At 40.0% G+C, this 25,157-nt stretch overlaps 1 long non-coding RNA gene across 1 annotated transcript in view; it reads left to right on the top strand.

Annotated features, from left to right (window-relative positions):
* The window catches only part of LOC118972513 (uncharacterized), a 78,191-nt gene continuing 53,034 nt past the window's right edge, over nucleotides 1-25,157 (top strand). The window contains exon 1 of the long non-coding RNA XR_012128923.1: nucleotides 1-368. This is a non-coding gene — a long non-coding RNA (uncharacterized lncRNA). The remainder of the gene's footprint in view (nucleotides 369-25,157) is intronic.

The raw sequence follows: 25,157 nt of genomic DNA, 5'->3' as shown, positions 1-25,157 counted from the left end.
GAGGTTTAAAAGTGGGTTGTACGACGGCGTGGGGACGCTGGTGTAGGCGCGTTTACGACGAAGTTAGGGCAGACCTTCGTGTCCCGGGACCGTGACAGGTGGGGAGGCGGAGACATTGGGCGCTTGCCCTAAGGACTTCGCTGAGCCCCGGTGTGACTGAAGCCCGATGCACACGAGGACTTCGCGGCTATTTGCCACAATCTGGAGACTCCCGGCTGATCCTGGGCCGAAGGAAGGGCAGTCCTGAGAGGCCTTGCTAGAGGAGGGGCTGCCTGAGTTGAGTGTTCACAGGGCAAGAGGGGCTTATTTGCGGAAACAGAAGACACTCGGAAGCATCCTAAGTGAAAGCCCGAGGCCAAAGAAGCCTGGTGAGTTGATGCCCCTAGCCTGGGTTTCATCTGTCTGGGAAGCCGTGGGTCTCTGGGCGGAGGCCTGCCTTCTCTAAGCTTCAGATTTCTCCTCTGCAAAATGGGCGCCATAATAATTGGTGGTGCGTGGGCTGTTAGGATTCCATGCAAAGGGGCCAAACACGTGGTCCCCTGCAGGCATTCAGGGATTGCAATTAGTATCACCTGAGGGTGAGGCGCTGTGCAAGAGAGGTCCTGGTCAGCTTCCTGGATTTTTGGAGGGAGTGGAGTGGTCTGCTGGAGCTAGAGAATCTGCCCAGCTGCTGAGGCCTGCCTGTTTCTGAGTGAAGCGGGGGCTGGTGGTGAAATTTCACAGGCTTTGGAGTCAAATAGACCAGCTGATTTCAACACTAGCTGTGACTGTGGGTGCTTCCTCTTAACATGCTGAGACCAGTTGGCCCATCTTTAAAGTCTGTAGCCATAACAAGGTTGTTAGAAGGATTTAAATGAGATGATATGTGTCAAGTGTCTTGTACATGGTAAATGTCCAATAAGTTACAGCTATTTACTCTTACTACTAATTACTAGTATTGCAGTTATTACCATTTAAATGATTCTGAGGTCCTTGGTCAGCAGAGCAAGGAGGACTGCGTTATTCAGCAATTAAAGCTTTGTAAGCCCTACAAGGGCAAGGACTGGATGCTTTGTTCACTGCTCTGTGCCCAGTGCTTGGCATGTAGTAGGTACACTAAAAGTCATTCGAGTTGCATATCAGCTTCCACTCGTCCCCATGGGCAGGAAGGTCATCCTGCTCAGTCTTCTGAGCAGCCACTTTGCAGTCTCATCACATAGCAATTCAATCATAAAACATATTTATTGGAGGCCTGCTGTGTGCCAGGCATTGTGGTGGGGATGTGATTGTGGACAAGACAGATTTGGCCTTGTGGATCTTCCATCCTAATAGGGGGAGGTGGGTGATGAACAAGCCAAGAACAGATGATAGTAAACACCGGGAAGGAAAAGAAGAGAGTGACCTAACAGCATGTATGTGGGAGAAGGGTACTTGAAGCAGGTGGTCAGTACCAGTGTACATGCAGCGAAAGTCCTTGTAGTGCCCAGAAACTAAGAGAGGCATCAATACAATTCAGGCTGGCCCCTGGAATTAATGCACCTGGACTTAATCAAAAATCTTCTCCTCCCCCACAGCTTCCACATTGCCCATTGGTTGGTCCAGACACATCTGCTTGGACCTCAAAAAAATTTTCCAAGGTGTGCCACAGAAAACAGAAAGCACCCATGGGCAGTGGATGCTGTAGACCAATGACCTACCTTCCATTTTCCCACTGAATGGCATGGTAATTGATCAAAGTAAAAAAATTTATAGAAAGAGATGCTGGTGCCATGTTTTTAAAGCATGCGTTTCCCAGCCAAGTCTCCAGATGGAATCACCGAAGCAACACATCCTTGACTTAAATGTGACTGCTTAACAGTTATATTGGGTAGGCCATATTTTTCCACAAGGAGGTGGTTGCTTGTCTTAGGAACTTGAGACTCTTAACAGACTTTTGGGTGAGAGCTTTCCAGGATACCACTCTTCTCTCACACTTCCTGAAGTCACAGAAGTCAGAGGCCTAGCTGTAGTGTCAGGAGAAGGGAATGATAGAGTGATTGTGCTACACAGGGTGTCTTAGTGCCAGTGACTGCCATTAATGAACAACTGATCCACATAAGAATGGTTCTTGCGTGTGTTTTTGCTGGATCATTGTCCACTTTCCTTTCCTCTGCTTATCAGCATTCTGATTTTGCTTTGAAAGAGCTCCCCTTTTCTGATGAGTGCAGACCACCAGAACTGTGGACAAGGCCTCCCCACCATGCCATGGCCAGTAGCCAAGGGACAGGTGTGAGGTGTAAGTTGGGTCATGTAGGTGATTTCTTTGGAATTTGACCCTTGAGCAGGGGTATAAAACTATGAATAACTGATGCTTATTCGAACTAAAACTGTGAAACAGCCCATTACTTACACATCCCGAGTTGCTCCCCTTTACACCTGGTGTTATCACCTTACCTTTGTTCTGTGAGCGCCCCCATAACATTCCAATGAATTAATTTTCCTTGTAAATTGACCAGAGTTGTTTTCTATTTCCTGCAACCAAAGATGCTGGCTAGTACATCTGTGCTCCTGTGACTTACCATCTCTTTGTACTCCTTAGAAAGAGAACATCTTAAGTTCAAGATTGGATTTGCCTGCCCAGAATTTTTACTGTCTATCTAAATCCTTTCTTTTAGTTCTGAGAATCTTTCAAGTTGACATGGCCTACTTTGCTGCATGAAAAAATTTTGGAAGAAAAACCCTCCACCCTATAACCCTCTCCACACCCTACATTTTATATTTGGAATGAAAGTAGAGTCTTCAAGGTGAGGTGGGGCTGAGACTGAGTCGGGCAAGTCAGGGAAATGAGAAATTAAATATACAGCACACTAGAATTGAGTTTAGGGTTATATTGCTTAGAAAGAGCTCTCGGTGGGGGAAATGGGGAGATGTTTGTCCAAATGTACAAACTTTCAGTTAGAAGATCAATCAGTTTTGGGATCTACTGTACAGCATTGTGAATATAGTTGATAATAGTGTAATTTATACTTGAAAGTTGCAGCATAAAGTAGATCTTAAATATTCTCACCGCAAAAAAGAAATGGCAATCACTAAGATAGGATGGAGGTGTTGGCATGTGGTGATCACATTGCAATTTAAGTGGGTCCCATCAACACTTTGTACACCTTAAACTTACAACGTTATACATCAGTTGTATCTCGATAAAGCTGGGGGAAAACAAAAACAGCAAAAATAAAATAACTCCCCCTCCCCACCCCACCCACCCAAAAGAAGAAAGCTCTCAGGGTAAATAGTTGGGTCATTTTTTTGCCCAGCACTTCATGATGTAGAAACAACTTCTTAAATGTAGTCTACTAAAAAAAAAAAAGAGGACATCTCAACTTAGTCTTTAGGAAGATAGTTGGCTGAGGCCGGACAGTGAGATGGGGAGAAGGCTGGCTTCAATTCCTGGGGGTCGGAGCCTAGACATCTGTGCTTTGTGTATTGAAGAACACGAATCCTAAAACCCGGTGCACATTTGGAGCAAGAAGTGTTATTTATCTCTCACTTGTCTCTTTCAAAAACATCACGTGGAAGCAAGTACAGCATAGAGAATATAGTCAGTAGTTCTGTGGCATCTCACTGTGTTGACAGCAGCTACACTCATTTGGGTGAGGATTTGATAATGTATATAACTGCAGAATATGTTGTACACTTGAAACCCATTTGATATTGTATATCAGCTGTACGTCAATAAAAAAAGGACTATTATAATTTCGTCCCAAACCCCATATATTTATAAGGTGATCATTATAAATAGAAAATCAAGGTAACAAATAGGAGAAAAATATGCCAGCTACAGAGTTACCGAGAGGATTGGCTCTGCCGGACACTGACTCTCCTGGTGGCAAAGGGGGGAGGACGACGGCCTGTGTTACACACTGAGCCGCTTTAAGAGACACCAGAAAACAGAACAGTTTCTGTGATCAGATTTTCCTGTGGATTTCTGAACTTTCAAGTTACCTCTTCGGTCTTGAGTACTGTGAACTATATGCTCCTGAGCATATTGGTGAAGTCCAGGTTAGCTTTGGTCGGCTCATGTAGTGATAACTAGAGGGCCCCCGCCCGCGTCCGTCATAGCTCAGAGTTCATGGAGAAAGATATGCAGGAAGCCAGAGCTCTCTGACTATTGTGGCTGATTCATGAAAATGCATGGCTTTTAGCAAAATTGTCCTCTTAGTGGGAACTTTCTCTCGGATAAATTTTCATACGTTACCCATCTATAATAGTGTGCAGATTTTCTCGGGCTGAAGGCAGAGCGGAGTTGGGTATGTCGAGTGAGCCAGAGGAAACGTGGGGTTTAAACTGAAGGTCTAAGATTAATTTGCAGAAGATGCACAGGGTCTCTACAGTTTTTCTCTCAAATCTATAAAGTTGACATAAGACCACTAACTAGTTCCTGCAAAGGAGTCTTGTGTTAGAAGAAAGTACTGATGTTGGCAATCGCATCCCTCAAGGGGTGCTTCGTAGAACTCACAAGTGGCCGCTCTGCGCGGGGAGTACTCATCGCATCACTGCTGGTCAGATCATGGGAAACTGGCAGCTTGGGAAGTTCAGTGTTACACATTTCATCCTCTGGGAAGATAAATGCCAAAGTGCCTGCTGGAGAGGAGAGATTGGGCAGAATTTAATGTCCCTGTGAGGTTTTTGTCATGGTGGTGGACTTCCTCTTGGGTTGGACCTTCTCTGCTTCTGGTATTTTGCACATGCTGTTCCCTGGCCATCCCCTTCTCCCTCATCGACCCTGTGGCTGCCTCCTTCTCCTCCTCCACGGGGTGTAGCATATCCTGGAGGGGTCTTTCTTGGAAAGGAAGTGTTACATAGTAACACTGGGGTGCCCTTGGCCTGCACAGAGCCTTGTCCTGGAAAAGAGCCTTCATCTCCTGTCACTCTACCCTGTTATTACAGATGTTCTTCCTATGCTCCTCTCACTTACTCCATATTCCTTCCCTCCTTTTCCTCGCTATCACAAGCCATATATTCACTTGTTCCTTTCTTGTGTGCTCCCCAAGAACACTGGAAACACCATAGTGTGGGGGGTCCAGTGCCCAGCTCCATGTGGGATGCACAGTAGGCACTCACCTAATCTCAGTGTCAGTGAAGGTAAGTACCTCCTGCTTGGAAGAAAAAGAAAGCCATACACAGATAATGATATGCAAGGTTCAGACTAACTGTACCTGGTTCCACGCTCTCACTCAAACTGGGGCGCAGAAACTCAGATCAACAGAACTGATATTCTATCATGAGACAAGTGCTTTGTTTAGCACTTATTATGCCCAGCGAATTTTATGAACATTTTTTTTCCCCTCAACCTGCAGGGCACATAGCATTTAATGTGGGGGGAAGAAGGAGCTCTTAAAGGCTCCAGTTCAGCCCAGCTGTTACTGTATGAGTAGGCATTTGAAGCCAGATTTGACTTTGGGTCTGTGCCTTTTACACCTTCCCAGGATGTATCCCCCCCACCCCCCCCACCCCATGGCTAAATTCTGTGCATCCTCAAAGCTGAGTTTAGCACAGCTCTCTTCCTCTAAATGCCCTATGTGAGTTTTCCTTCTTCAGAAGTCTCACCGCTTTTTATCTAAAGCGCTCTTGAAGATGTCTGACATTTTTCTACCTTGGGCCACCAATTTCTTATCCAGGTCACTTCCCTGGGGCTTATGCATCCAGCCTGGTGTGACTCTGGCCTCCAGCTGCCACCTCATCCTGTGTCACTGTGTCCTTCATGCTTTAGGGGCTAGGTCTGCTGGTTTCTTTCTGTCCTTGCAGCAAGCCCCATCCTTTGATTCCTTGGGCCCTTGAATGTGGAGGTCCCTCTTCCTGGTGCACTCTTTTCCCTAGACTGTATATTTGGCTTGCTCCTCTGCCTCCTTTAAGACTTACCTCCAATATCACCTCCTTAGAGAGGTCTTCCTTAGTGCCCAGACCCAAAGTAAGCTTCGCTGTGCATCCCCCTCCCCTGGCTGTCATTATGCAAGGCCCTTGATTTCGTTTTCATCATTATCACAACCAGTTCCTGTCACAATTGTTCCTATGAACCTGTTTATTTTTCTTTCTGTCCTGCTTGGATAAAAGCTCCGTGAGGGCAGGGACCATGTCTGCATGTCCATCAGTATATCCCCAGCATGCATGTATATGGCGTAGCACAGTGCTTGGCCCACTGTCCATGTACTCAGTAAATATTTGCTGAAAAATTGGATTGTGTCAGTGCTCTGCTCAGAACCTTCTAGTGCTTTACCATTTATCACTGAGAATAAGCCTTCCTTAAAGACCCCTGCTCCCGTCCCCTTGCACTGATGTCAGTGCATCATCTGCATACCAGCTTCTTTTCACTCACTTCACTCCAGCTACACTGGGCCTCCATGATGTTTCTCATACATGGCAAGCAAGCTCCCGCCTCAGGACCTTTGCATTTGCTCTGCCTTCCTCTGGAACCCTTTCTGCCTTCAGGTCTTTGCTCAGATCTTGCTCTCTGAGGGAGACCTTGCCCTACCAAACTATTTGAAACACAAAATGTTCCTTTACATACACCCTACACACATTATCACACAACCCTTCACCCAGGTCCCTGCTTAATTTATGTCTGTCTCACACATATATCATATGTATATAATTTTTTTTCCCTACTGCATTTCTTGCCTTTCAGAATAGCACCTAACACATAGCAAGTGTTCAGTAAATATGGAATGAATAGCTATCTCGCCCCTTCTGATCCGCCCCATTGTTCATTGCCTTCAGAGTTCCAGAAAACCTTTATTGAGTATCACTTCAAAGAATGAATGACTCTGTCAGTAGAAACTAAATATGGTCCCTTCCAAGAGTATACCAGACAAGGTTGCATAAATTGCCCATCTTCTGCAAATGCTTGCAGGATTTTCAGAGAAATGATACTGAAATAACCTCGCAAAGCTTTAGCCTTTAGCCTTTTGTTTCCCGCCCTCATTGGTGAGTCTGGCTAATCATTCATGAAACAGAACCATTTCTTTGATGGCCATCTTGTTGTCCCTCTCACTGCTGACGTCTCCTGTGGCTTCCCCTCTGCAGGTGCACTATTTCTCTTCATTGCAGCCCATTTCTGGACTAAGGAGGTGGCTTGTAAGGGTGGCACAGTTCTAGCAATCCTTAGGTCAAATTTTTGCTTTAGCATTACAGTTCAGAAAGAAAGCAAAACGATCAAAGAGGTGAAGAGGTTGGATTTGTAAAGTGTTTTTCAACCTCACTCACCTAAAGCTAAATGTGCTGCACTTCAAGGATTACCTGCGTTAGGAGGGCTTTTTAACAAGTGCAGGTCACGAGGTGTGGGATGGTGCCTGTCTCTGTGCCTGCTGGGCTGTGTGATCCCACTGTATTAAATAGACTTGTCTGAGTTCTTTGTTTTAAAAAGCAGGTCCCCTTTGAGTGTGCACACCCTTCTCCTTTGGCGGAGGTTGCAGGACACTTTCCTGTTCTGCTCCCACCTGGAGCTGCCTTCCCGCAGAGCCCTCGCCAGCCTCCGCCCACCGTCACTGACATAAACATCCTGAGTGTAGGAATACGAGGGCTTCCAAAAAAGTTGGCTGAAAAAATTAAGAAATGAACGTTTTTTGCTCTCACCTCTTTCCCTGTCATTAGCAGTTTGGTTTGCTTTTATTTGACTTAGATGTGAGTCATGCCCTAACTAATCTTAGACAATTGGTGAAGATAACATTTCTCATTTCAACTTCTAAGGAGATTCTGGCAAACGTGTGCAGAATTTGTACTTACCTAATCACCTTGATTATTTTTTTTAAAACAATTACAAGGTAGCACCAAATGCTCCCTCCTGAGGGAGGCCTGATTAGAAATCTCTTTTTAAACTTACGAAGTATTTTATAAAATTTTAGGAAAATTCACAATTTTTTAATAATTAAAAAGCTATGAATTTCTGTAAAAACTCACCCTTTGTCAGTCACAAATACCCCTTCAGCCAAATAATTTCTAAATCCTACTCCAACATTTGCTTCTGTTCTGTAGCACTTAGACTGATCAATTTTCAGAAGTTGTAGGAGAGAAAATAAATTCTCTTTCCAAATGATGTTTATAATCTCAAATCTAAATTAAAACATGTCGATTCCACAGCAGTAGTCACTATGGAAATAGAAACATATAGGCCTCGATTCTAAATCAAGAAAGTGTTTAGCTGGGGGGTATATATTTTCCATCATGTTTTTGAAAAATCTGTTACAGTGTATGCATTTTCAAAGGCTTGAATTTGATAAGCTTCTAAGAAATAGTACATGTGTAGGTCAGATTAGAATTAAATGTACATACACTTTGCAAATGTAGTTTATAATGTCCTGCTCCTATTAAGGAAAATTCTGGTGAATATTTAGACTATGTGAGATTAAAAATAAATAAAAACATATTTGAGGTAAATCCATGGAAGCCTCCCTTGCAGGCAGATATGCCTACACATTATCTCCATTCAAAGTCTTCTAAAATTCAAATGTTGTATCAAGAATACTTACAAATATAGAATAGATTTTAAAGAATTTAAATAGAATTGCCACTCACATCTCAATTTACACCTAATTATCAAGCTTTATTTTGTTTTAGAAACTGTTTAAAAATATATTTGCCAGTTTAAAAAATTGTCAGCTTAAAAAAAAAAACCCAAAGGTAAATAGGGATAATTTATTCTAAAGGCATATCATGCAAAAAGAAGACTTTAAACTTATTTAGAAGTTTTAGAATTTAAGGCTTTTCCCCTGTGTTCAGATGAATAAGCAATATATCTTCATCCTTTTAATTATCAACAAATATTCCTTCAACCAGTATCTGTGTGCCTACTAAGTGCTAGACAATGTTCTAAAATCAAATGCCACTTTTCAAATAATAGAAAACAAACATGCTGTGATCATTTTGCCTTAAATATCATAAGCAAGCATATAATCCCTTTACATAAAATACATAATTCTCATTTTAAAATAATGTCATTCCTTTCTTTCAAAGAGCTCCAAGATATTTTTAGAGTCAAAACAAATATCTTCATATCACCCTCCTGAACTTAATATACTTAAGTCCTACCTACCTTTTCTTTTCCTAAAAATTAAAAATGGACAGGAGTGAGCATATACTCCTTGGTGAAGACAGGCAGAGTGATACAGCCATTCTGCCTGTTCCTTGCCCAGGGAACTCTCATCAGCTGTAGAATGAGGGCGGCCTAGCCTCTTCCTCACAAAAGATGTGTTGTCAAAATTCAGTCTCCTCTCTTTTTCCTCTTTCCAAGCATCAGAGCTGCATCTCTCCCTCTGCTGATACTTAACCTCAGAAATCACCTGCTTATGTACACCGTGCAGTAGAACCATGTAATGAAACAGGTCACCCCATCTTGTGTCTGTGTTCAGAACCTTAGCCGTTTGGACATCCTTTTAAGTGTACAGCTTGTCTCAATTAGCCAGAATGCTAGGATCTTTCTCAGTAGCAGCTGACACCTTATAGTCATGCCTCCAAATGTATTGGGGATAATGATGTGTGAAATTCAGATGTGTGAGGGATTTTTTTCCCTTTTGTTCTAATAGGGTTAACCTTGGCATTAATTTTCTTGTGTGCCTCTTTTTGCTGTCTCTATTCACTTTCACCCCATTTGCTACCGAACCCCTTGACTGCTCAGAGGCTCGCACCATTAGGACTTTTCCATGATACTGTGTCAACTCGTACATTTATTTTTTGTTTTTGAACTGAAATGACCAGCTGTTTTGGAGTCACACAGATCCACTCTTAGTTTCAGATCACAGATTACTTAGCAAAAATAGGTATGAAGTTCTGCCTGAAATTCTAAAAAGCTAATACATCATTTAGAGCTTTTAGCTGGAAGTAATATGCAAGTGGCTTAAATGATATGGAAATTGATATTATAAGAAACTCAGAAGTAGGCGCCTGGGATCCGATTTGTGTGTGATTCTCTTAGATTGGCGCTCCTTATGGGAAGTTTTCCTTGAGGCTGCAGGAATTCCAGGCCCCTGTGTGGCTCTGAGTGTCCAAATGAGCAGTCATCTCTCTTCTGGGAGCAGAAGAATCTTTCCCAGAAACCCTCCTGGATGACTTGTTCTCCTGTCTCATTGGCCAGAATTTTATCGCCTGTTCTTTCCTGAACCAATCACCAGTAAGGAGAAGGAGATTCGTGATTGGCTTAGATAAAGTGGAGTATATCCCCTGGAACTACCACTTAGGGTTGGGCAGCTTCCCTGAAGCACTTAAGGCTTGGATAAAATTGGTATCTGAATAAAATCAAGTTATAGCTAAGAAAGGGGTTCTAGAGAAACTGCAATGTGAATGCTAGGTAGCCAGCCAACAGTATCTGGCTGCACATGATTTTGGGAAAGAAGGCAACCAAGGTATCACACAGTCTGAGTGGCACTGGAGAACTGATGGGTGACATTCCCCAGGTAGAAGAGGGGAGGTGGAGTGTGGCATATTTATCTCTTGGATCATAGGTTTTTTAAATCCGTATCTCAGCAGAATAAAAACTGGGTATGAATAGATTTATTTAATGTTGGAAATCCCCACGTAGTGCAAAAATAGAAAATGTCTTTGAAAAATATTTAGCAGTTTATACAATTCACTTTGTAAATTAGCAACTGTAACAACAGAAATAAAGCATTTAATAACCTCTGTGTCCCAAGATCAAAATAGTATCAATGGAGAGAATTAATTAGCTGAAGTCATCTGAATACCCTTTGTAATTTGTTTTCCTCTAAATTTGATTTGACATTTGTATTAAACCCAGATTTTGAAAAAAAAAATGTTTTTGATGCTGCTTGGCATATCATCGTACTACATTATGTAGTGCTGTAGAATTTACAAGATCAACGTTTAGATGTCACCAGAGAGACATGCATCCTTGCGCTGTGATAGACATTCTCAGGCACTCCCAAAGTAGCAGCAGCTATTTACATTGAACTTAAGTAGACAACTATGGAAATGTCAAGAAGCATTCCATTTCTGGAAGCTGGAAACATTCAGGAGAGTTAGGCACTTTGTTTGTAATTTGCATTTCGGTGACCAAAGAGTGTCTTTTGCCTGTGGATGGTTCCACGTGGGCAGAGTGGAAGGCTAGGGTAGCTAGCAATCTCAGACCGCGCTTCGCCAGCCTTTAGTGCATCCTGAAATCAACGTAGGAGGTCATCACCAGCATTCTTAATCCTTTGTATTATTTAGTTAAAAAAAAAAAAAAAGCAAAATACCAAAGAGCATTATACCCAGTAAGGGTAAGGAGAGATCCATTTCATTTGAATTTAATTTTTTTATTACAAAAAATTGCAAGCGTGTACAAAAGTGGAATAATGTGCCTCTGCATACCCACCACCCAGATCCAACAGTTACCAGGATTTGTGCCATACCATTTCTGACCATATATTTTAAAGTAAGTCCCAGACATTACTTCATTTCACTCACCTATATTTCAGGATGTGTTTTTTTTAAGTATAGGCATTTTCTTAGAAGGCACAACGTCATTGTTATCGATCCTAACAAAACGAATAGTTATTTAATATCATGTAATATCCAATCTCCAAAACACCCAAATATTCGAATTTCTCCAAGGGACTGTTTTTTTTAATAAACAACTCTTTTTACAGTTAACTTATATGAAACATAAAACTTCTGTTTATGTGTCTGCATATCTTTTGATGGTGAATCACAACGTGAATGTGTTTCTTAATGTGGGTTGCACTCAGAAGCATTTTGGGAAGCCATTGCTGAGGGTATTGTCAGTTTTTTTTGTTGTGGACTCAAGGACAAACTTTCCTTCCTGTAGACAGACAGTTGCTGTAGATGCCAGAAGAGACCATAAGGTAAAAAATGTGAGCGATCAAATGCTTGTTTCTTCTATGTGGAGCTACAGAAATGCTTTGACTCTTCTTTTTTTTATTCCAGCTGAAGTATCAGAATTTTCTTATTCTAAGAGGCTGTTGTTTTGATGATTTGTGGTAGTTGACTGTGTAACTCAGACTTGAGATGCAGCCTCAGGTTTAAGAGTCTCATCCTCAAACGAATAATGGATTGAGAATCTTGTCTGCCTCCAGAAAAGCATTATGTGGAACAAGATGCCAAGGTCAAGTGTTTAGTTAGGTGGTACATTTATACTCTCTCCGTCTTGCTCCCTAATATGTGGGAGCAGAAAGAAACACACAAAAAGTTTTTTCAGTAACTGTGTTTCCAGAGGTCTGTTAATATATCAGCTTTCTACCTTTGTAGCCACAGGACTTTTGCTTATGCTGTCCCATTTGTCAAGAATCAACTTTCCTCACTCTTTGCTGATTCTCTAGTTTTTTCTTTTCTTGTTTTAAATCTACATCTCCCCTTCCCCAGCAATAGCCTCTTCCCCACCCACTGCCCCACCTTCCTAGGTCATATTCCCCCATTACATGTTTAAACCACTACAGGCCACTCCTTTGTAGAACTTACTGATGTTGCAATTTTACATTTCTCTGTTGTAATTCATTTAGTATCTCTTTGTCTGCCTGATCAGGAAGCTCCATGAGGGTGGGGGGTGTCCTTGTTGATTGATCGTGGTAGTCTCAGTACCCAGCAGAGTTGAACTCAACAAAAGTGTGATGAATGGATGATGTGCTGACTGAAGAGTGCTATCCCTGTAAAGCAGTTACACATGCAGGCTTGAAAGCATCTTTATGATTAAGTGTCCTCGTCCTTCTTTCACTTTCACTTTTTTCCTGGAATTTCCAAGTAGGGCATAGGTCATTTATTAGGTCCATAGTCCTTGTCTGTTTTTTGTTCTTTTTTTAAGTCTAAAATAATGATTTTAGTAGGCAACTTTTATAACTGTGAAAGGGGCTTACAGATTATGACTGTTTTACATGGTTACAAGAGAACTTACCTTAAAAATGGTTAAGGTAAAAAAAAAATAGTTAAGGTCAAACAAACCTTGTTATTGAGAAATTTCTCGTAGTCTCCAAAGCTATGACTTACAGTAGAGAGATGGATGAATGGTGTGGAATCATCCGATAAAGGCCGTGAGACCGCCTGGGACACAAGGCTGCCCACCGTTTGCCCCTGTCAGCATCTCCTGTCTCCGTTTCTGCCACTGCTTGCTTTAGTCCTAATGCTCTAACAACACAGACCTGCTTGTTCTTCAAATATGCCAAACTATTTCATGTTTTCTTGCTCTTAGCTCTGTTCTGAATACCAACCCTATCCCAATTCTCTCAGCTAATTTCCTTGTGCTGTACAATGCGATTTCACAGGTAATTTGTGAAAAACATTAGTGTTACATATGAAGATGTGGTTCCCTTTGGCAATTCACTTGTTTCTGTGCCCTCTAACATGCAAATACATATTATCTCCTTCTAAGACATATGGTAATAGTGTGTGTACGTATCTTTAATAGAAATGACACACAGAATAATTCTACATATTGCCCTTTTCATTTAAAAGTGTGTCTCAGAGAGGTGTTCATATTATTTCATGTAGACGTATCTCATGCCTTTTGACTGTTGTATCTCATTCCATTCAATGAGCAGATAATGAGGCTTCTAATCCATTTCTGCACTGAGGGCATTCAGGTTGTTTGTTAATTTTTTTGCACTACAAGCTTCAGTGAGCATTCTTGTGTCTGTCTCATTGTCCAACAATTCCTCATTGAGTGAATGTTTCTCTAGAACATAAATGGAAATGTTGGGTCATAGAGTTTTGGGGTTTTATAGATACTGCAAACTTGCCCTGTGAAATGATTGCACCTACTCACACTCCTCCCGGCAGCGTGTGAGAGGACATCCTCCCCACATCCTGACCGCCACTTACTGATGCCAGACTTTGCGGTTGTTTCCTCTCTGCCCGGTGAGTAGTATCTTAGTTCAGTACGCGCTCACTGATTATCACTGGGTATTATTTCTTCCCAGTGGCCGTTGCCAGTTCCGTTTCCGTGAACCTAATGCATCTGGCTGCCCTCCCTGGCTGCCACGTATTTGGGCCCTGGTTCAGGGCTGTGGCTCCCCAGCTTCTCTGCTGGCCCTGTTCATGCCTGAGTCCTGTTCAGTGCACCGTGCTAGGGGCTGGCGAGGTAAGCTGATGGGGGTTATGGGGCGTAAGGAAGGGAGCGTCTCCCAGGAGAAGGAGGCCAGGGAAGCCCTCTCCGGGAGGTGCAGGTGAGCAGAGCCCGCATGAGGCAGCGGGGTGCCCGCCGGGGGCCGTGTCAGCAGGCGCAGCGGTGGTGAGGTGAGAGTGGGGAAGGGGGGGAGAGTCGGTGTGGGCCATGCACAGGCCGAGGGGCAGAGTGCGGGACTGGTGTGGAGAAGGTAGCCAGGATCCGGATTACGGAGGGCTGTGAAGGCCATGATAAATACTCTACCTTATTTCCAGGGCTCGGGAAGCCTTAGAGGCTGGTGGACAGGGGCACGTCACTTAGAAGGTGCTAGTTGCTTTGTGGTGAAGAGAGGGTCAAGTTCCGAAGCCCGAACAGTCAAGGGCATGCTAGGCGTCCAGGGAGGCGTGTTCAGGATGCAGGTGGCAGAGGTGGGGCACATGTTGAAGGTGGGGACAGCATAGCTTGCTGCGGTTGATGTGCGTGGCGGGAGCAGGGAGGGAAGGAAGAGGTGAGTCAAGACTTTGACCCGAGCCCCTGGAGCGGCCAGGACCACGGGAGGAGTGGGTGGGAGGAGCTGTTTCAGACATGTTCAGTTAGCAGCGCTTGTTGACCACCCAGGCGCCGAGTGGACATTCAGCTCCCGGGAAGGACCGGGATGGAGGTAGGTATGTGGGAGTTGTTGACGTGACGGGTCGTATTTCTCATCATGGGCTGGACGGTGTCACTGAGGGAATAGCCAGAGAGGGGAGTCAGGCCGAGGATGCGATGAGGGCCACTCCGTATCTAGGAGTCGGGACTTAGGAGGAGGGCCTGGGCGACAGGAATTGTCAGGGTTTTGGAAGACAAGTGAAAAAGCATTCCAAGAATGAGGGAGTGACTAATTGTGTCAAATGCAGCCAAAGGCATTGGTGAGCTTGACTGGAGAAGTCCCAGTGCAGAGAGATGGGGAGAGACTCAGGGTGAGGAGGTGCAGATCCTCCTCCTTGTAAAGCGATTGACACTTCCACGATATGAGCAGGAGAGCTTGTCAGTACTGCTTTTCTGCACTCTTGACGTCTCTTGGCTAATACCTGCTGTTCTACTGAGGGCCGCTTAAATTGTACCACTGGTTTCTTTCTCCTTCTCTCTCTCAGCTTCCTTACCTCTCCACACCTGTCACCCCCATTTCCCAGGCTGTTAGAAGTCCTGTGTACATCTTTCTGTAACACTTATCTACATGTACAGTTGCCTGACCCACAGACAAGAGGCTCAGAGGCAGCCATGTTACTTATCGCCCCCTAATTCCTAGTCCATTCTGGGTCTCAGTAATGAATATTTGTTGAGTTGAGCTTCACTTCCAATTCATTTTTAAAGGGAGGATGAGGTAAAAGGACACTTTTACCTCATTTTAGAGGACAGTGTGAATTTGATGAACATGTAGGAGAGTAAATGAAATGAGTCCCATTAGAAGAGCGAGCAAATACGTAGATGGACAAACAGCACCACTTTTCATGACACTGGTATTGCCAATAACAGCAGAACAGCGCACTTCAAGGATCTGGTATATCTTAAAAGTTAGTTTTGAATGAAGGTTAATACAAAGATCTTAGAACCCTTTGCTAGTGAGTGACAATGATGTTAATTCCATTTTGGACTCAACCTATTAAGTTTATGAAGTTAAAATACATGCTTTGTGGAGGCGGTGTTGCCTCTCGACCTAATATTAACTGGTAATTGCTTCTCTCTGGTTCCTCTGGAGAACCTGTTGGTGTGGTGGTGGAAATAGGGTAGAAGCAGAAAGAAAGAATGCTGAGTCCCCAGGTATAAGAAGGGAACCCCTGGTGTGCCTTTGATAGTCACTTAATGTCACACTGCTTCCATTTCACCATCTGTAATTTGATGATTAATAGTATTTGTCTGTAGTGTACTTTTTCTATAAAAGATGCTTTGTTATCACCAAGTATTAACACTGCTTCCAGTGATTAGCAAGGTCCTCTAAGGAAAACAAACCTTTGATTTCAGTATCCAGCTTCTTTTTATCTTGTACCATAAGCAAACCAGTGCCAAATTATTTTATCTGGCTTGTGGCCTCATGCTGATTAGTCTTTAATAAATGGTTTCATCAAATGTACTTTAATTTAGAGTCTGGTCAAAATGCAAGCCTAGTTTTAATATTCATCCACAAATATTTATTGAGCATCTGATGTCTCCTAGACATTGTGCTTGGACTTGGGATTCTAAAAATGAACACACATGTAAAATACAACTCTGAAGACAAAATAATATCCTGCTCTATTCTTATAAGGAAGCTTTCACTTACCTTCTAAAGTATTCTGTTGGAAGTGAAGTAGGAAAATGCTAATTAACTGTTCAGTGTTAAGTTTTTCCCACATATTCAGTGATTACAGTCTTCATTGTTAAAAATTAGAGTGGATTTTAAAAAATGTTTGTAATATTCATGATTCAGAGAATTAAAACGGCTGTTAGGAATTGGCTAGTTTAATGCTGTTCAGTAAAATAAAATGCAAGCCGCATATGTAATTGTGAATTTTCTAGTAGCTACTTTTGAAAGAGTAAAAAGAAACAAGCGAAATTAATTCTAATAATATATTTAACCCAATACACTGAAAATACCATTTCAGCATGTGACCAATACAAAAATTAATGCCATATGTTTTGTTCATACTGTCTTTAAAATCCAATGTGTAGTTTACATTTATAGCTTATTTCCTCTTAGATGCTAAATTTTCACTGGAAATGATCTCTATTTAGATTGCATAAAACTTACAGTTGAAAGTAGACTCACATACCCAAGTTATTGCAAACATACTTAATTTACACACCAACCTTTCAGAGGACAGCTGGCCAGATAAATTAGAATGCATGGAGTATAACGCATTCTTTACTGGTAGAGAAATTTTCTAGGAGGAACGAACTTGCTTATGTATGCTTGGTTGTCATACATAAGATTTAAACCAAATAGCTACACTATGGAAATGTTCAGGTTACTTTTAGTAAGGGATTTTTTTTTTTTGGTGCAATATATACATAATGTAAACTGTGTCATTTTAACTTTTTTTGAAGTGTGCACTTCAGTGGCATTAAGCACCTTCACTGGAACTTTTTCATATTCCTAAATGTAAGTCTGTATTCCCCATCCCTTCCGAACTGCCTTGGCATCCACCATTCTACTTTATGTCCCCATGAATTTGATTACTGTAGGTACCTCATAAAAGTAGAATCATGCAATATTTGTCCGGCTTATTTCATTTACCATCATGTCTTCAGGTTTCATCCATGCCATAGCATGTGTCAAAATTCTCTTCCTTTTTAAAAGGCTGAACAATATTCTGTTGTAGGTATATACCACATATTTTTATTGAGGTAAAACTGACATTTAACACTGTGTTAAGTTTAAGGTGAACATGTTGATATGATACATTTGAATATTGAAATTTGATTACCACCAGAGCTCTGGCTAACACCTGTTTGGCATTATGTGATTATCATTTCTTTTTTGTGTTGAGAACATTTAAGGTCCAGTCACTTAGCAATTTTGAAATATACAAGAGAGAATATTTTTGACAATAATCACTATGTTGTGCATTAGATCTCCAGAACTTATCTTCCAGTTGCAAGTTTGCATTTTTTAACAATATCTGCCCAGTTCCCCCACCCCCGGAGCCTAGTAACCACCATTCTACTCTTTCTGTGAGTTTGGCATTTTAGATTTTACATATAGGTGACATAAAATATTTGGCTTTCTCTGGCTTACCTCACTAAACATAACACCCTCAGAGTCCATTCATGGTGTCACAAATAGTAGGATGTTCTTTTTATGGATAAATGATATTCTACTTTGTATATATTATAATATTCCATTACACACACACACACACACACACACACACACACACACACACACACACACACACACACACACACACTTACTTTATCCATTCATCTGTTGAAGGACGCTTAGGCTGTTTCCCTATCTTGGTTATTGTGAATAATGTAGTGGGGGTGCAGGTATCTTTTTGACATCCTTTTCTCAGTTCTTTTGGGTATATCCAGAAGTGGGATTGCTGGATCATATGGTAGTTGTATTTTTGATTTTTAGGAATCTGTATGCTATTTCCCATAGTCACTAAACCACTTTATATTCTCACCCACAGTGTACAAGGGTTCCTTCCCCTTTTTCCACAACCTTCCCAACACTTGTTACCTCTTTTCTTCTTGATAATAGCCATTCTGACAGGTGTGAGGTGATAGCTCATTGTGGTTTTGATTTGCATTTCCCTGATGATTAGTGACATAAGCACCTTTCCATGTACCTGTTGCCCATGTGGATGTCAACTTTGGAAAATGTCTTTTTAGTTCCTCTGCCCACTTTTAAATCAAGCTGTTCATATTTTTTGTTATTGATTCCTAAGAGTTCTTTACATATTTTGGATATTAAGCCCTTATCCAGTATATGGTTTGCAAATATTTTCTTCCATTCTGTGGTTGCCTTTTCATTTTGTTGATTGTTTTGCTGTGCAGAAGCTCTTATTTGATGTAGTACCTTTTGTTGATGTTTTTGCTTTTGGTGTCACATCCAAATAATCATCACCACAACCGATGTCATGGAGTTTTTTTCCCTATGTTTTCTTCTAGAATTTTTATTGTATCAGATCTTATGTTTAATTCTTTAATCTGTTTTGAGTTAATGTTGGTGAGTGTTGTAAGATTGGGATCCAGTTTCATTTTTCTGCATGTCATTACCCAGTTTTCCCTGCACCATTTCTTGAAGAGACTATGCTTTTCCTATTAAGTGTTCCTGGCTGCCTTGCCAAATACTGGTTAACAGTACACGCAAGTGTTTCTATCTAGACTCTCAATGCTGCTCATTGGTCTATGTGTTTATTTTATGTCAATATCATAACTATTTTCATGACTATAGCTTTGTGGTATAGTTTGACACCAGGCTGTGTGAAGGCTCTGGCTTTATTCTTTTCTGAGGATTACTCTGGCTATCTGAGATATTACTGGTTCTACACAAATTTGTAAATTATTTGTTCCATTTCTGTGAAAAATGCCATTGGAATTTTGATAGGGATTGCATTGAATCTATTTATATGCCTTTGAGTAGATATATATTTTAACAATGTTAATTCTTATCCATAAACATGGGATATCTTTCCATTTATTTGTGACTTCTTCAGTTGCTTTCATCTAAATCTTGTAGTTTTCATTGTTCAGATCATTCATCTCCTTGGTTAAATTTATTCCTTACTATTTATTTTTGGTGCTCTTGTGACTGGGACACTATTCTTTCTTTTTCAGAAATTTTTCATTGTTAGTATACAGAAATGCAATGATTTCTATACATTGATTTTTCCCCATACTATGAGAGTTAATTTTATTTGTTCAAGGGCTCCTATTGCAAGTATTAATTCAAGCATGTGCTTTAATTTTGTGAGCCCAGATTCATATCTTTAGGAACATGAAAGCAAACTGTAATCCATGTACATGGATGAAAACTAAAGGCTCATGGCTAATCACAGGGTAGTTCTTAAGTTTCTACAGCCAAGAAGCCAGAAGTTACAGATCTTTTAGGCCCATCAGAATGTCCCACAGGGTATCTGCATTTTCTTTAATCTGAGCAAGCTCATCATACGTCAACTTCTGGTCAGTGACACATTCAGGATATATTTGAAGGCTCAGAAAGACTTCATTCTCAATGCCACACACTTTCCCCATTGTTGGCCCTGCATGAATTCTGGGTGGATTTTTCAAAATGGTTTCATGACATCAAACACACTTAATCAAATAGCCCAGTTGGTGTATCCTTTTACCTTGATGGCTTCATAGGCACTTTCCACCACCATCTTATATACTTCTTTACAATTTTTGCTATCATTGCCCATTCCTATTTCTGGATTCAGTTCCTTCTCTGTGTGTTTTTATATTCTGCAACTTTACTACATTTGTAGATTAGTTACAACAGTTTTTTGGCTGAGTCTTTAGATTTTCTCTATATAAGATCATATTGTCTGCAGATAATGACAGTTTTACTTCTTTCCAGTTTGGATGCCTTTTATTCCTTTGTCTTCCATACTTGCTCTAGCTAAGCTAGGACTTTCAGTACTATGTTGACTAGGGATGATGAGAGTGGGTATCCTTGTCTTGTTCCTGATCTTAGAGGAAAAGCTTTCAGACTTGTACCACTGGGCATGATATTAGCTGTGGGTTTGTCTTACATAGACTTTATTGTGTTGAAGTATATTCCTTCTGTACTCAATGTGTTGAGGGTTTTTATCGTGAAGGAATGTATTTTTGTAAAATGCTTTTTCTGCATGTATGGAGATGATAAATATGGTTTTCATTTTTTATTCTATTGATTTGGTATATCACATTTATTTTTTGTATGTTGAATCATCCTTGTACCTAGGAGATAAGTCCCACTTGGTTGTGGTGTATGAGCCTTTGAATGTGTTGTTGAATTCAGCTTGCTAATATTTTGTTGAGAAACTTTGCATCTCTATTCATCAGGGATAGTGATCCATTGTTTTCATTTTTTCTTATTCTATTTTCACTATCTGGCTTTGTTTGGTATCAGAATAATTGCTGGTTTTGTAAAATGAGTTTGTGAGTGTTCTCTCCTTTTAGATTTTTGAGAAGAGTTTAAGAAGGGTTGACATTCACTTTTCTTTAAATGTGTGGTGGAATTCATCAGTGAAGCCACCTGGTCCTGAGTTTTTCTGTGTTGTCTATTTCCTGTGTTCTGATTACTGAGTCTGTTTCCTTACTCATTACTGGTCTGCTCATATTTTCTGTTTCTTTGTGATTGAGTCTTGGTAAGTTGTATTTTTCTAGGAATTTATCCATTTATTCTAGGCTATTCAGTTTGTTAGCATGTAATTGTTCACAGTAGTCTCTTGTGATCTTATGTACTTCTGTAGTATTAGTTGTAAGTTACCTCTTTAATTTCTGATTTTATAGGAGTCTTCTTGAGTTTTTTCTTACTCTAGTTAAAGGTTTATCAATGTTACCTTTTGAAAAAACAAACAAAACAAAACAGCTCTTAGTTTTGTTAATCTTTTCTATTGTTTTCCAGTCTCTGTTTAGTTCATTTCCACTTTGATCTTTGTTATTTCTTCCTCCTTCTAACTTTGGGCTTAGTTTATTCTTCTAGATCCTACATCCTTGAGGTATAAAGTTAGGTTGTTTGAGTTACGTTTTCCTAACATATGCATTTATCACTATGAGTGTTCCTGTAAGAACTGTTTTTGCAATATCCTGTAAGTTTGGATGTCTATGTTCCTATTTTCATATGTTTTGAGATAATTTTTGATTTTCACTTTGATTTCTTCTTTGACTCATTGGTTGTTCAGGAGTGTGTTGTATAGTTTCCACATGTGTGTACATTTTCTAGCTTTCTGTTGTTGATTTCTAGTTTCATTCCATGTAGTCAAAGAAAATATTTGGTATAATTTCAGTCTTCTTGAATTTGTTAAGACTAGTTCTGTGGCCTGTGATATGATCTATCCTGAAGAATGTTCTGTGTGCATTCGAGAAGAGTGTGTATTCTGCTATCAGATAGTGTTCTGTGAATATGTCAGGACCATTTGGTCTAATCAGTGATTCAAGTCTAATGTTTTCTTGTTAATTTTCCTCCTGGTGATTTCTCCATTGTTGAAAGTTGGGTATTGAAGTCCCCTATTATTATTATATTTTACTAGTATTTTCTTAGTATATTTAGATGCTGTGATGTTGGATGGATGTATATTTATGATTATTATATCTTCTTGATGAACTGACCCCTGTATCATTATATAATGACCTTTGTCTTGTTACCATTTTTGGCTTAACATCTATTTTGCTTGATAGAAATAGAAGTATAGCTACCCATGCTTTCTTTTGTGTACCACATTTTGTTTATTCATTCAGTCAGTGGTGGACATTTGGGTGGTTTCCATCTTTTGGCTCTGGTGAATAACACTGCTATGAGTATTGATGTAGTAAAGTTTTTTTTTTTTTGCATTCTTTATCATAAATCTATCTATTAAGCTTATGCCACGCCCAAATTAGAAGCTGTGGAAATGTTGCTTCACTGGAAAACCCCAACTAAAGAGCTTTGAGTAGGAAAAAAAAATATCTCTCTGTTCTAGTCATATTTTCTGAGAAAACCTTGAAATTTGCTTTGTTTTCTTGAAAAGTCATTTTAGATGTTCATACTGTATGAGACCTTATCATCATCTAATATATAATAGTTTTTGTTTATCACTACCTTCTATCCCCTCTACCCACTACACCCTCCAGAATGTAAACTTCATGAAGACACAAATTTTTTAGGCTGTTTTGTTTACTGCTGTGTATTCTTGGTGCTTAGAACTGTGCCTGTTATACAGTAGACAGTCAATAAGCTACTTTGGATGGATGGATGAATGGTGCTTAGATGTTATGTAGCTCTGTGTTTACTGGATATCATTTTAAAAGGATCTTTTTGTCTTCTTTTGAATATGTCAGTATTTGTTTTCCTGGAGTAGAGCATGTTAGTATACTAGGATACATTTTATAAGTATTACAGACCTTACAGATGGTTGGAAGCGAGGTATGAAAAGTGATTATACTGTATTGGGATATGAAAGAAAATAGAGATGAACTAGACAAAATATGTCAGTGGAATTTTGTTTCCTTCTAATTATCCTAAATTGTCCTCAAGACAGTAGTGTATAAAACATCAAAAAACTTGTACATTGATAACCTTGATTTAGAAAGGAATAAGAAAATTTGGCCTTCCCAATGAAGGTTAAGTGACCCAGTTATCATTAAAAACATAAATTAATTAAACCACTGTGTTCTAAAATAAAAACACTTGTTTCCTCTCCATGCAACTGTGTATTGATTTGTACTGTACTCATTCTAGGTGTTACTTTAGCAGAGTCTCAGTGTCTGTCTTTGTTACACAATTTAGAGTTTTTATAAATAGTGAGAATCTTAAAACACTACTATAAGGTAGGGTACTCACGCCTTTTTCTTGTAAGCAACGAAACTTGACTCTCGAGAGGTAATATGATGTCCGGAAGTATTTTGTAGCCTCTGTCTTTGTTAATAGTCATTTTCCTTGTCTTGGATTTTAGTAAGGATATAATCTCAGTTCCAGTTCAAAAGGGAAATCACAATGCCAGGTGTCAAATCCACCATCAGTCGTCTCCTTAATTACTGAAGTTTGACATGTCCCATGTTCGTCCCAGAAAACTCTAAATGTTCTTTTATTAGCAGTAGGGAATTAAATTTCCTATGTAGACAAATTAACTTCTGAATTATAAGAGAAACAAACAAAAACACCCTCAGAGAAAGAAAGAGAGAGAGGCTATTGTTCCAACTTGAAGGTTTTCCAAAGTAATTTCTCTTATTCCTCTGTATTTTCCACAGAATTTTTTGTTTCTTCCTGTGGAAGAGGTCAAAATAGACATTGAAGTGAAGAGTGTTTTAAGCTATGCAACTGTTGTGTTTGGGCAGTTCTTGAAAAGGGGGAAAAAACTCTAGGAAGATTTAAAATTTTCTTTTAAAGATTTTCTTGGAAAAAAAAGGATTTGAATTGGCTTAGAGTTAAAAGACAAATTAATAGACTAAGGAAGGAAAAGAAAAGAATATATCTGTGGATAATGCAAATTCATGGCCTTGTGCAATGAAGTTTACACTCTAAAACCCACATGACAGTGGACTTACAGCTTAATATCATCTCTGGTCTAAAACTGGTCATTGCAAACCCTGGCTTTTCATATTCCCCTTCCCCCTACTACCCGGCTCCTAGGCCTGCCTCCAATTATCTCAGAAGGGACAAAGTAATCTAATAAGGTTAATTTTGGTTAACAAATAAATATATCCACATACTCATCTTTTTTTTTTTTTTGATGAAAAAGGGAATGAGGCAAAGAAGACAAAATTGTAAAGAAAGTTAAAGATTATCATTCTCATCTAAACCTCAAGATGACAAGTTAAAACACTTTGTACATAATGCAGGGGGAAAACTGTCCGTTTTGACCTCACTTTCATCCACACTGCTCTCTACACGGGAAGACCAGATGTCTGGTTTCCAGTGTACTAGGCTTTTTTCCTTAGTATTTGGTAATTTTTTCACTGGTTTCCAGAGTGTTTGGCTTTTTTCCTTAGTACTTAAGCCAAATTTATTTTTTGAAGTTTGGAGAAAAATGGCAGGTTCCTCTGATAGTCAGTTTAGTTTAATAATTTTATATATTAGAATTATTTCAGCAGAAAATGAGCTTTGAATATTTATGCATTTGCAACAATCCAGGAAAGGTTGTGGAAACAAATTCTTGGAATGACCTTTATTTTGAAAACCCTACTATTCCCACCCACCTATCACAGTTCCAAATCATGGTTTTCATGACAAACAGTAGGTACAGTGCAGTGTATGGTAAAGGCTGTGGATTAGGGGAGAAAAGGTATGAGTAGATGGCATTTCTTTTTCGTTCCTTGTATGTTTCTGAATTGCATACAAAATATACATTAGATACGGCATTTCTACCTCTTTATAGACAACAATAGTTAGAGATTCCTGTGTAAAGCTAGTTTGCCATGAGGACTATGAAGTCCTCTAATGGAGTATTCAGGTTCCTATGGGAATGTTTTTTTTTTTTTAAACATACACCATGTGGTGCAATCTGTTACAGTCTACAAGGAGGTGGTGGGGAATGCTCTTTGGGTCCAGAAATAAAGTCATCTCTGGGTGTTTTTGAGGTATTAACTAGACATGGGGGAAATTATACAACTGAAAGCTAAAAATATCTTCCTTCTCCCCTAAATTGTAACCCAGGGTATATTAAACTTACACTCTTTTTAAAAACTATTCACCTTAGATCAAGTTAGGGGAAAAGAAAAAGAACCTTTTCTGAGATGGTTAAATTGTATTCATTTTGTATTTTAATCAACATACTGGTGATTTAATTTACAGAACTCAAAGGAAGCGCTCGCTCAAATATTTGAGGATGTTAACGTATCAACCACTGTTTAATTTTGGAATGTGCCTACTTGCTTGACACAATATTTTACCATCTCAACAAATGTTTAGCCTTTTTTTCACTTGACTAAAGAGAAATAAGTTTCACATTGC

The sequence above is a fragment of the Manis javanica genome, chromosome 3 (genome assembly GCF_040802235.1).
Source record: "Manis javanica isolate MJ-LG chromosome 3, MJ_LKY, whole genome shotgun sequence".
NCBI lineage: Eukaryota > Metazoa > Chordata > Mammalia > Pholidota > Manidae > Manis > Manis javanica.
The sequence above is the reverse complement of the archived record's forward strand: the minus strand, read 5'-3'. Positions and strand labels throughout refer to the sequence as shown.